The sequence below is a fragment of the Panthera tigris genome, chromosome B1, assembly GCF_018350195.1.
Source record: "Panthera tigris isolate Pti1 chromosome B1, P.tigris_Pti1_mat1.1, whole genome shotgun sequence".
NCBI classification, from domain to species: Eukaryota; Metazoa; Chordata; class Mammalia; order Carnivora; family Felidae; genus Panthera; species Panthera tigris.
This window is the reverse complement of record NC_056663.1, coordinates 160,351,099-160,364,595: the sequence shown is the minus strand read 5'-3', so window position 1 is coordinate 160,364,595 and position 13,497 is coordinate 160,351,099. Positions and strand designations below refer to the sequence as shown.

The 13,497-nt window shown below is 36.2% G+C and overlaps 1 pseudogene; it reads left to right on the top strand.

Annotated features, from left to right (window-relative positions):
* The first annotated feature begins 2,732 nt into the window (after positions 1–2,732).
* Positions 2,733–13,497, top strand: part of LOC102960486 — a 50,084-nt pseudogene continuing 39,319 nt past the window's right edge.

Sequence of the window (13,497 nt, the reverse complement as noted above, 5' to 3'; positions counted from 1 at the left end):
TTTGCAGACCATACTGTTTCTGTGACAATTACTCAACTCTGCAAAAAGGCACAAAAGCAGCCACAGACAATACATATGTGAAAGGGGTGTGGCTGTGTCCCAATAAAATTCTGCTTACAAAAACGGACCGAGGACAAGATTTGGCCCATGGACTGTAGTTTGCCAACCCCTGCTTTAAAAGAAAAGGAAATTAAGAAATATAAATGATCAATAAACATTTGAAAAATATTCAATTTACTAGGAATCCAAGAATTACGAATCTAAACAGTGATGTAATTGTTTATCAACAAACTACTGACAAACATTTCTTAAGAGGTTATTATTAGAAGAGGTTCAATGGGATGATTTTATATACTTCAGATAAGAGTGTGAATAGGTGAAATTTAGCTTGAAATTAATCTGTAGGAAATTATGCATATATGTGTATAATCTATACATACATATTATGCTCAGTAAAATAAGTTAGAGAAAGACAATATTTTATGACATCATTTACATGTGGAATTAAAAAGCCAAACTCATAAACAGAAAGTAGAGGGGCGCCAGTCGCTTAAGGGTCCAATCCTTGATTTCAGTTCAGGTCATAAACTCACAATTTCATGAGATTGAGCCCGATGTCCGACTCCATGCTGACAGCTTGGGGCCTGCTTGGGATTCTCTCTCTCTCCCTCTCTCTCTGCCCCTCCCCTGCTCATGTGTGCACCCTCTTTCTCTCTTCTCTCAAAATGAATAGATAAACTTAAAAAAAAAAAAGAAATAGAAAGTAGAATTGTAGTTGCCAGGAGCTGAGGATTGGGGTAAATGGAAAGATGTTGGTCATAGGGTACAAACTTCCAGTTACAAGATGAATAAGTTCTGGGGGTCTAGCGACTAGTATATTAACAATAGACTTTGTATACTTAATAAGAAGGTAGAACTTAAATATTTTCACCAAAACTTTTGTACAAAAAACGATAATTATGTGAGGTGATAGATGTGCTAACTTACATTGTTTTGGTAATCATTTTGCAATATATATGGGTATCAAGTTATCACATTATATACCCTAAACTTACACAAGATTATACGTGTGTGTATTGTTATATATATCTCAAGCTGGAAAAATATATACACACACTTATATATGCTAATTTTGTAAATATATATATTTAAGACTGTGTAAGATAAAGTCGAACACAAACCATAAAATGTTAATAGTAAGTTAGGATGTAGTGTATCTTTGTTTTTCTGTATCTTTCAGTTTTTCTACATAAACATTTCATAATCAGAAAAAAATAATTTATAAAATACAAAAGAAATATTGTGTTCTTGTTGAGTCAGACTTGATTTGGGCTTTTGAATCAGACTCGAATGAATTCTCAGCTAGATACTAGCTGGTGATCTTAGCCAAATTATTTTATACCCCTGATCTTTAATTTTCTCATTAAAAAAGTAGACATAATCACATTTACTTCTCATGATTTTTTCAAGGATTAAATGAGTTTATATATATGAATATATATGTATATATAGTACATGGCATATTAGAATCTCAATACATATTGGTTACACTTTTAGAAAGACATACAATGGTCATTGTAAAAGCTTTGGAAGTTGAGGAGAGAGACAGTTAAAGCGAACTTATGCATGTGTTGGGAGGGAGAAGAAAAGGGGAGAGAGACGGAGAGCTAGAGAGAAGGAGACAGAGGGGAGAGAGGTTGGGAAGAGAAAGAGAAAGAGAAAATGAAAGAAGGAGGGAGATTGACATTGTTGCAGAGATATTTCTGTGAATGGTGGATTATGGATGCTTTTCTTAGCCAAGATTCAGGTCACTGTAAAACAGTTTTAGTCAGAAGTTGAGAGACAGAACTGGGATATAGGGAAAAAAAACACTGGTTTCTTTCTGAACACAGAAGCTTAAAGAAAAACCTTCTTTAAAGAAATGTTTATTTATTTATTTTGAGAGGGAAGAGAGAGCGTGCGCACCCACAAGTAGCAGAGGGCAGAGAGAGAGGGAGAGAAAGAATGCCAAGCAGGCTTGGCAGGGCTCGAACTGGCAAACTGTGAGATCATGACCTGAGCCGAAATAAAGAGTCAGACGCTTAAACAGTCAGCCACCCAGGCACCCTAAAAAAACCCTTCTTTTATATCATTATTTTTTTAATGTTTATTTATTTTTGAGACAGAGAGAGACAGAGCACGAGCAGGGGAGGGGCAGAGAGAGAGGGAGACACAGATTCTGAAACAGGCTCCAGGCTCTGAGCTGTCGGCACAGAGCCCAACACACGAGCCCACAAATGGTGAGATCAGACCTGATCTGTGGTTCCCCTAGAGCCCCACGTGGCAGAAAACTCCTCGACATAGCACAGAATTGCAGTAGAAACATTTTGGGAAGCAAAGGAGGAGGAGGAGGGAAGAGAAGAAACAAATACCAAGGAGACGAAGTGAAAAAAGGACTTGGCTCTCACAGTGGGTCTTCAGAGAAGAGGGATCCTCCACACTGCTGCTGGGCAGGTCACCAGGGAATCTCCAATAGGCAACAGAACCCCCTCACAAGCCACCAGAGAGGTGAGACCCCAAGCACTTGGGCAAAGAGTTCCTCAAACATCCCTTGCTCTTCTCACCTCCGAGTACCACTGCATAACATGTATCTCCACACCAGAAGCATTTTCCAAATGCTCCTTCTCTCGTCTCTTCCTCACCTTCCCACCCCTGCTTTATATCCCACTAAACACACAGGGGCACGTGCACGCATGGGCACACGTGTCAGCCCCTTTGGTCGACTCCTTATTCACACCTTTATCTCTGAGCATGGACGTTCCTATCTCTGGCCTCTCCACAGGGTAGGCTGTGGCTCCTAGAATCTTACATAAAAGCTGTGTGGCACTGCCCGTGTGCTGGTCTGTCTCATGTAGTGAACCGTGGTGAGCAATTTGAGGACAGAGGTGCTGTCTCGTGGCCATCGTTCCTAGGCATCGGCACACAAATGTGGCTGGGCTCTTCTTATCGTCACTCTTCGGCACCACCCCCAGCAGAGCTCCTTGAGTGTAGGACCCAACTTCAAGCACACAAGACAAAGTGATCTCAAGAATGCTGGAGTGAGAAGCGAAGAGGCACTACAGGTGACAGAGACCTGTTCACAATGGGGGATGATGGACCTGGGCTGCAGCAACAGACAGGACCAGGGCTGCAAAACAATGGCATAATCTCAACTTCTCTCACCTTCTGAAGGTCTTCCCCTTTATTTGATATTTCTTGCGATATTGCATAGTGTTTGCCAAAGACTGGGCAGAGGTGAGTGGAGGGAATCAGTCTACCAGCTTCCAGGTGGACTTGTCATTCTTACTCTCCATAAAAACTTAAACCTAAATATGTAGTCTCTCTCTTCTTGGCAATCAGTTAGCAACCTATTCTTGGTAAAACCTCAGACATGATGCCCTTGTTAGTAAGGAAATCAGAATGACATGCCTTACTTTACTTATTGAGCACTTACTCTAAGCCATGCCCCATGCTAGGTGCTTTATATACGTTTCACTTAGTCCTCACAAGAAACCTTTGAGGTGAACACTATTGTCCAGTTTTGCCCATGAAGAAGTTATTGAAGGTTGAGTCATTTGCCCAAGGCCATATCTTTAAAAAGTGTTAGAGTGAGGATTTGATACATGTCTTTCTGTCCTGTCCAAACTGTATTCCCAAGCATTATGGATATAAAGTTCTCATTAGCGATCATTCAGCAAAAGTTTAGGGAGGGAAGACCCCAATATCAAATTCTATGTTCAACTATAATGGTAAGTGACTTATCTAAAAGACCAGGGATTGGGTTAGACTACTGATAAGTATGCAGCCTTTAAGAGACTTAGGCTGTAGTGGTAGCAATCAGACCTCAAAAGCGTGTTGGAAGTTGACCCCAATTAACACCACTGGGCATACTCGGTTTAGCTGTAATATCGTGTAACTTCTACAACATCCTTAAAACTCCAGGTTCTGTTTTCCAGGGTCATTGATGACAGTTTTGTTTTCAGAACAAACAGCTAGAGTGGGATAAGGATTCCCAGTGGATATTTAGTCTCTAGCAATGTCTATGACCCACACTTTAAGCCCTAGAAATAAACACAGTCCACTTGCCAAAAGGTCTGTCCATCATGTTGGTTCAGACAAAGATAAACCCAATTAGGTATAATGAAGAAAGTGAAGAAAATTGCTGAGTAGAGGAAAACTCCACACCATTAAAAAGACAGCAAGACAAATCTACTTTTCTAAGGGTTTAAGAATGCCAGGGTAACTGGATTAACTCTGACATCCGTGCTCAGATTTGAACCTTTGGTGGAAGAAAAGCTTATAGCTTAATTTTGCAAGACCCAGCATGGAAACTTTGTTGGCCAGTAGGGAGATAGGGTATGAGAAAATTGGATTAGAACTCCTGATAGAAGGGCTTGAACAATCAAGAGGAAAGTGCAATTATAAGCAGTTGTACTAGACAAGTCTTTCCTCTGTGTGATGTTTCAATTCCAGAAAAGATCACAAGTGGATAACCAAACCATTACTGATTTGTTCCATCTAGCAAGTGGCTAAACTTGAACTGCAACAGCTTTTGTACTGGTAACTGTAAAGAATAAATCTTTATCGGGGTGCCTGGGTGGCTCGGTTGAGCGTCCGACTTCGGCTCAGGTCATGATCTCACGGTCCGTGGGTTCGAGCCCCGCATCAGGCTCTGTGCTGACAGCTCAGAGCCTGGAGCCTGCTTTGGATTCTGTGTCTCCCTCTCCCTCTGCCCCTCCCCCACTCATGCTCTGTCTCTCTCTCTCTCTCTCTCTCTCTCTGTCAAAAATAAATAAACATTAAGCAAATTTTTTAAAAAAAGAATAAATCTTTTTCAAAGGCAGTAGTTTGAAGTTATTATTTCCCTCCCTTTTTTAGAGAAAAATTATCAGCCAGCTCCTAAAAGACTGCTCCCTCTTTACTTGCCATTGATGTTCCTACCTCTATCTTACCACCCATTTCAATCAGCAACCACTTTCCCTTTTCCCACCCCAAAGTTCTACATGAGCTGCTCTCAGTGGTGATGCCCCTCACAATGTTCTCATAATCCCTATCATTTAACTCACTGCAATATATTATGATTATTTATATGTCTTCCCATATGAGAACGTAAGCTTTTTGTCTTATTCATTTTTGTATGTCAGTATCTAGCACAGTGTCGCGCCCAAGGAAAATTTCTCAGGAAGGGCTTACTGAATGAATTCACAAATGGGTGGCTGGATGTATTGATAAATGAGTAAATTCTTGACTTACAGGATCCCCTGAAGGCCTGCTCTAAGAAGATATTCCTGGATGATCTTTCAGAACGTTCCAGCTCCTTCTGTGTCCTTCTGATGAGTTACTTAACATCATTGAGATTTAGTTTTCCTATTTATAAATGAAAGCAGTGCTACCCACTTCATTAGGTTTTTGAAGCTCCAAATAAGTAACTGATGCTGGGTGCTTATCCACGAACCAGACACTGTTCCCTATCATTCTCTCTATATTTAGTCTGTCTTCTATGGCACAAGTTGTCCAGGGTTGCACTGGGACAGTAGCAACCTTGCTATAATAAGGTACAATGATAACTTGGCCCCAAAAGCTAAGGTATTTGTGTCTGATGTGTTCAGAAGATTTTTTATTGAGACAGGAGGAGAACTTGATCAATTCCTCAATTTAGCTTACTTTGTAATAGAAACTTTGTGAATTAGAGTATTTAAGAATACTGCCCAAACTTCCACTTCCCACAATATTAGGGAATAAATATCATGAAGAATCCCCCTGGTTTACAGTGCCTAAAAATGCTGGATAAAAAATGTAAAATGCTTAAATGAGCTGTTAGGAAAAATAATGGAAATCATCGAATCTAAAAATACAAGAAAGCACAAGTTTTCAGAGGTAACCACTGGAAGCAATGGGACCCTGAAGACATTTACTTATTCCTGGTAGCCTATAGTCTTTATTTTAATATAAACCAAGCAGGAGTAAAGATGCAATCCCTAGGCTCTCAACAGGGTGAAGAGAGGAAAAAAAAATCCCTAAATAGGCCAGGACCCAGAAGGTGACATTTTTAATGCAAGGGTAAACCAAAAGAAGAAAGTCTTTCCCACAAAGGAAAATAGTAAAGAAATATTTTCGTCTCAATCTTGATTCTGAGTAGAGTCTAAAATTCCTATTCACAAATGGTTCTCATGAGGGTTTAGAATGAGAATCTAGAATTCACACTACATATGTGGTCCCCAAATACCTAACTTAAAATTAAATTTAAAGTAATTCAAGATTACTAATGCTTTCCCAGGTATACACACATACCTTAAACTGAAGCCTCAAGTATTTTCCTCAGGTAATTATAAATGCATTGAAATATAAAAATATAAAACACAAGAGGAAACAAGTCATTTAAATGAGAATAAGTAGAAATAACAAACAACAGGATATAGCTACAAAAAATGACTGATGTTGGAATTATCAATTAAGAAATATAAAATAAATAAGTTTGATACACTTATTTTTTAAAAAGAATATTTGAAGTATAACAAGGTATGAAAACTATGAAATATGATCAGATAGCTTTGATAAAAGAACCAAATAGAACTTCCACATGAAAAAAAGCGCACATAATGAATGAAATGAAAAACTCAGTAGACAAATATAGCATTAGATACAATGGAAGAAAGAATTAATGAACTGGAAGAAAGAATTGGAGAGTTACTCAATAAGCAGAAGAGGGAAAGCAAAATTGAAAAAAAATTAACTGGAAGTTAAACCATGGAGAAGGGAGGGTAACAGTGGACATCTGAACACTGCTGTTGCCCATGGCTCTGGTGTTTCACTGAGAAGCTCCTGGTCAGAGGTGCCATTGGGCAGTCATTATAATTTGAAAAGAACAGATTGTGAAATACACAGGCCACTACACAAGTTGTTTTAGATGTTTACAAAACATGAATAACATGTTTGGAAATGGACTCACTTGCCTCTGAAGGCTCTAGGTTCTTGACATATACAGCTGGGTTCTGACTGATTGATCTTGGAAACTTAAAATAAGATGAATAATGGAATATTTTATTCTCTACAACATACGGATTTAAAGGGCATCCAAAAGAGACTTAAATTAGATCTGGAACTTCAAATGAAAACATGGGTGTTTATTTCAATACCTATACCTCCAGAAAGTAGACCACATCTTTGCCAAAAAATTCTTTAAAGATTTGCCAAGAGCCTTAGACATTCTTGTTGATATAATTAAAAAAAAAAAAGTACATTCAGAGAAACAGAGATTGAACGTAAGTATGGAAGGACGTGAAAGCAAATTTATAAGAACTTGTTTTTTTGTTATCTACATGTCACGACTTATCAAAATACTGCACTTGGATGGGCAATTTGGGGACCAATGGAAAATATCAAACCTAAAAATCATAAAGACTTAGTGAACTATGTAACCACATATTATAAAGGGCCAAGAATAGTCCTTGCTGTAACTGGAGGATTTTCCTATGATGAACAGCTTGAGTTAGCAAAGTTTCATTTTGGTGACTTTTTGTCTACACACAAAGGAGAAATACAAAGTCTGCCTACTTGCAAATTCATAGGAAGTAAGAATTGAATGAGGAATAATAAGATTGGCTTTGGCACATCTTGCAAGAGCTGTTTCTGAAGCTGTTGGTTGGGCACATCCAGATACAATCTCTTTCATAGTTGTAAATACGCTGATTGGCAACTAAGAATTGCCATTGCAGAGAAGGAATAAATTTATCTGGCCAGCCAGCCAAGTTCATCTGTCATGGCAAATTCTGCCATAGCTTCCAGTCTTTCCATACTTCCTACACAGATATAGGATTGTGGGGCATCTATGTGAGTTGTGAATCAGCCATTGTTACAGACATGTTATGTATTGTTCAAAAAGAATTAGATGTGACTGTGTACACATATCGCTGAAAGTAAAATTGTACAAGCCAAAATTATTCTAAAAACAAACATGTTGTTGCAAATCTAATGTTCAAGTCCAATTTGTAAAGATGTTGGTAGGTAAATGTTATGCTATAATGGAAGAATTCCCATCCCTGAGCTTGAAGTTGGACCCAATGCAAAGGTATACCAAAAGAAAATCTGGACTCAATGCTGCAGATACTGAGAAAGTTCAAGAAGTGTGCACCAAATACATTTAGGGTAAGAGCTCAACTATTGCTGCCGTTGGTTCCATTGTGCAAGATTTTAACTGGATTTGCAGTAACATATGCTGGTTTGTGATTAAAATGCTCTTAATCAAAAATATTTGAATACATTTACTTATAAGACTAACATAAATCTGAAATTTTTAGGCTATTAAACTTTAAAGAAAAAAATTAAAATGGACATGTATATTCAAGAAAGAAGACATGGAGACTATAATTAAGATATCTAACATTATCGAATCACAGTACAAGAAATAAATAATAGAGAAAATGTAGAAGAAGGCAGTACTCAAAGAGATGTTGACTAAGAATTTTTATGAATTTACAAAAGACAGAAAACCTCAGGTGAATCAATGAATCCCATGAAAAATGAATAAAAAGAAATAAAAGTTTCTTATATTTCTTATATAAAAATAAACTTATATTTACATTGTAATGATACTACAGAGCATCAAAGGAAGGAAGGAAGGAAGGAAGGAAGGAAGGAAGGAAGGAAGAAAGGAAGGAAAGAAGGAAGGGAGGAAGGAAAGAAGGGAGGAAGGAAAGAAGGGAAGGAAAGGGAAGGGAAAGGAAAGAAAGGCAAGGAAAGGAAAGAAAAGAGAGAGAGATGGAGGGAAAGGAAGGAAAAAGAATAAAAGAAAATGAAAAAGAAAGAAAAAGAAAGAAAATCTTAAAAGCAGCTGGCAAAGGAACAAGTTAGATTGACATCTGATTTCCAAACAGGTACAATGAAAAATCTGAACATAATGGAATTTTTTAAGCAGAAAGGAAATAACCATCAAGAATGATATTACCATAGAAATTGTCCATCAATAACAAGAATAAAATCAAGACATTTTCAGAAAATAAAAATTGAAAGACCTTTTCAAAAGGAATTTCTAGGAGATGTACACAAGATAGAATAATGAGCCCCAGGAAAGTCTGAGATGCAAGAAGAAATGCTGAGACAAGAAAAATGTTAAATAAGTGGGTAAATCTAAAACAACATTGTAATTTGAGAGGTTAATGACTAGAAGAAGTAAAGTATTGGATAATTATAGTAAATACTCTTAAGTTGGGAAAGGTTAATCCAAATTAAAGCATTTTAGGTTGTTTATATCATTTGAGAAAGGAATAGATGAATGAATGAAATTTAGACTTGCTAAATTAAAATCCATTCTATAATTTCTAGGGAATCATTTAAAAATAAAAATAGAGATATAATTTCCAATTATTTAAGGGAAAATTAAATGAGGAAAAAAAACTAAATCCAAAATAACATGATAAAAAAGAAAGGACATATAAACAGGTAAAGAGAAAACACAATATAAGTGGCAAAATAAATTCAAATATACCAGTAATCACAATAAAGGTAAATGCATAAATTCTTTAATTAAAAGTCAAAGACTGTCAGACTGGATAAAGAAACAAATCCACCTATATGCTATTTACAAGACACCCAACTAAAAGTTAGGGACTCAGGGGCACCTGGGTGGCTCAGTCAGTTAAGCATCCGACTCTTGACTTTGGCCCAGGTCATGATCTCATGGTTTGTGAGATCAAGCTCTGCATCAGAGCCTGCTTGGGATCTTCTCTCTCTGTCCCTCCCCTACTTGCATGCACTTTCTCTCTCAAAATAAATAAATAAACATTTTTTAAAAATAAAAATTAGGGACACAAAAAGGTTCAAAGTAAAAGAATGAAAGAACATTATCATGAAAATATTAAATAAAAGCTAAGTCAACATCAGATAAAATCAACGTTGAGGCACAAAACAATATTAAAGACAAAGAGTTACTACATAATTTTTTTAAAAGTTAAATTTATTAGCAAGGTGTAGTAACTATAAAATTAACAAACCTATCAGCCCAATGAGAGATTTTAATATATCTTTCTCTGTAAGTGGGAGACCAGATAAACAAAAGAACCAGTAAAAATATCAACTTGAGCAATGTCATTAACAGTCCTCATCTAATGGACATCTATAGAACAATACATATAAATTTTGGAAAATTTACATTATTTTCAAATATACACAGAATACATATGAAAATTGGCCATGTGGAAGAGCATAAAATAAATCTCAATAAATTTCAAGGAATCAGAATTTATATAAAACAGTTATCTGAATAAAATATAATTATGTCACAAACTAAGAACACAAACCTCTTTTGGTTTTGAAATTTAAAAACATTCTCCTAAATAACTTTAGTCAAAAACATTATAAGGAAAAATGTTAAATACTTATAATGAAAAGATAATGAAACTCGTGTGAGATAGTCACAGCAAAACTTAGAGGGAAATTTAGAAACTTAAATGCTTTTCTAAAATAGAAAGACTGAAAAGTTAACTAGCTAAGCACATAACCTAGGAACATGGTAATAGAAAAACATAAAATATGTAAAGTGGAAAGCAAGAAGTAGTAACTGTACAAGCTTAAGTTAATTAAATAAAAAAGAGAATATTATCAAAGCAAAAGTTGACTCTTTCAAAACACTAATGAATCAACAAACTTCTGACTAAACTGAGAAGAGAAAAAAAAAGACTTAATTAACGATGTTTAAAATAACTAAGTGAATGTAATTACTAATGCAGAATAGATTGGCAGGTTAACAGTGAATATCAATAACAAGTAAATTTGAAAGCATAGATAACAAGAACAAATTTAAAGGAAAAAAAGAAAATAACTCCAGAAGATATAGATAACTTAAGTAATCCTGCATTTATTAAAGAAATAAAATCAATAATTTTAAATCTCTTCACAAAGTAAAAATTAGTCCTTGAACATTTTACTTGAGCATTCTACAAACATTCAAAGAACAGATAATGGCCATCTTGCGCAGACTCAGAGAACAAGAAAGAAAGAAAAACTACTCACATCATTTCATGAAACTATTATAATCTGATACCAAAACCAGAAAAAGATGGTGTAAGACTATCTTTGTATAAGATAGTATAAGGAAATAAATCTTAGAAATTAAAAGTAAGAGAGCAGAAATAAAAAATTAATGAAACATCTGAAAATAAAATTGAGAAAAATATTTCAAAAGACACAAAGTTATAAAATATGAGAGAGACGATAAGAAAAGATTTGAAAACCAAAGAGAATTAAAAGGGTAAGAAATAGAAAATCAAAAGAGTACGTTCAATATCCCACAAATAGAAGTTCCAAAAGAGAAAATAGAGGGAAATCAATTAGGAAATAAATAAAATAAGAACGTTTCTAGAACTAAAGAAAGAAGTTTCCAGATTGAAAAAGCCCATTGAGTATCCATTATGATAAATGAAGACCACACCACATCACATTATTGCCAAATGTCAAAATACCAAGTTATGCTCACTGCTGTATCCCTAGTGACTAGAACAAGTGCCTGTGCTGTTTGTGTACTATGCCAGTTACATACAGGGAATCAGGAACTATAATGATATAGGACTTCTCAACATAGATCCAGCTGCTGTGATTTTGTTGTTGTTGTTGTTTTGTTTTTGCAGTGTGATGGTTTAAAGAGAGAAACAAACAAAAAAATAGTATGTGGCCTTCTTATCTCTGGATGAAAAAAGGGACTTTCTATCAACTTCTTACCATGTCTATAAAGGTGACCCTCTGCTTCTTCCAAGCTAGTATGTATTCTAGTATGCTTTTTCCCATTCTATGAACATTGGGAAATAGAAAAGAAGGCAGAGATTCACCAATCCATTCAACTAAAACCTATTCACTGTTTCTAGTTCCAGGACAAAATGGAGTAGACGCACGTCTCCCTATTGTTCCCACTAAATAGATGTTCAGTTAAAACCACTGAACATTATATGTAAAAGAAATATAAGAAGACTTGAACTTTAGAGAAAAGGCAGACTGTCTAAGGACCTCATGACCCAAGGAATGACACAGGGGTAAATTTCTAGGGTTTTCTTTTTCCTGTTTATGGTGGGTGGTGGAGAAGCTGACAACCAGGAAGTGCCAGTGGGCACCGACAAAAAATGTCCTCCCAAAGTCTATTCTCTCTACAAAGGAGCAGGAAAGGGACAACCTAACAAGATAGTAAATGTTTAGACAATAACTACTGCACTCTAGGGAAACACCTTGGAAAAAACTGTGGTCCCACCACCATTATCAAAGGCCAAGTGGAACAATATCAAGGTGCCCCTTCAGCTCCCAGCCAACTTGGAGGCCTGGTAAGGAGTCTGATCTCCTACCTTTACCCAGCAGTAATGAGATACCATGCTTCTCGGTGTCCACAGAGGTCAAGAGGAAAACCTGGTCTTCTTCCCACCAGATAGCAGTGGGACAGTGTCCACTTTCCTCTACCAGCGCTGTATCAGAGGCAGCCTGCTAAAAGAGAAGATTTAAATAATATTGCATCTGATAACATAATATTCAAAATATCCAAGATAAAATTTAAAAAATAACTACTTAGTATACTAAAAACCAGGGAGGGAAAAAAGCAGGGAAATCACAACTTGAATGAGAAAATACAAACAGCAGATGCCAACACAGAAATTACATAGATGTTGACATTATCTGACAAAGATTTTAGAGCAGTTATCACAAAAATGCTTCAAAAAGCAATTACAAACGTACCTGAAAAAATGAAAAATATGAAGTTGCAGTAAAGAAATAAAAAATATGAAGAAGAATCAAATAGAAATTTAGAACTAAAGAAAATAATAATCTATATTTAAAAACTCATTGGATGGGGCGCCTGGGTGGCTCAGTTAGTTGAGTGTCCAACTCTTGATCTCGGCTCAGGTCATGGTCTCAGGGTCATGGGGTCGAGCCCTGTGTCAGGCTCCATGCTGAGCATGGAGCTTGCTTGAGCTTCTCTCTCTCTCTCTCTCTGTACCCTTCCCCCGACTCATGCTCTTGCTAGCTCTCTCTCAAAATAAAATAAAATAAAATAAAATAAAATAAAATAAAACTCATTGGATGGGGTCAACGACAGAATAGAGAGGACAGACGAAAGAATTAGTGCTTAGAGATAGAACAATTACAATCTGAATAGCAGAAAGAAAATAGAATACAAACATAAAATTTAAAATAAAAACATAACTTAAACCCTAACATATCAATAATAACATTAAATATAAGTGTTCTGAATACACCAAATAAAAGACAGAGGCTGGCAGAGTCAATTAAAAAGCATGACTTAACTCTATGGTCAAGGTCACTTTGCTGAGTGAAAAAAAGCCAATCTCAAAAGGTGATATACCAAACGATTCCACTTATATAACCTAAAAATGCCAAAATTATGAAAATACAAAGCAGATTAGCTGCTGCCGGGGGTTAGGGATGGTGGGGAGGGACTGGGTATGACTATAAAGGGAGATCTTTACGATGACGCCACAGTTCTGC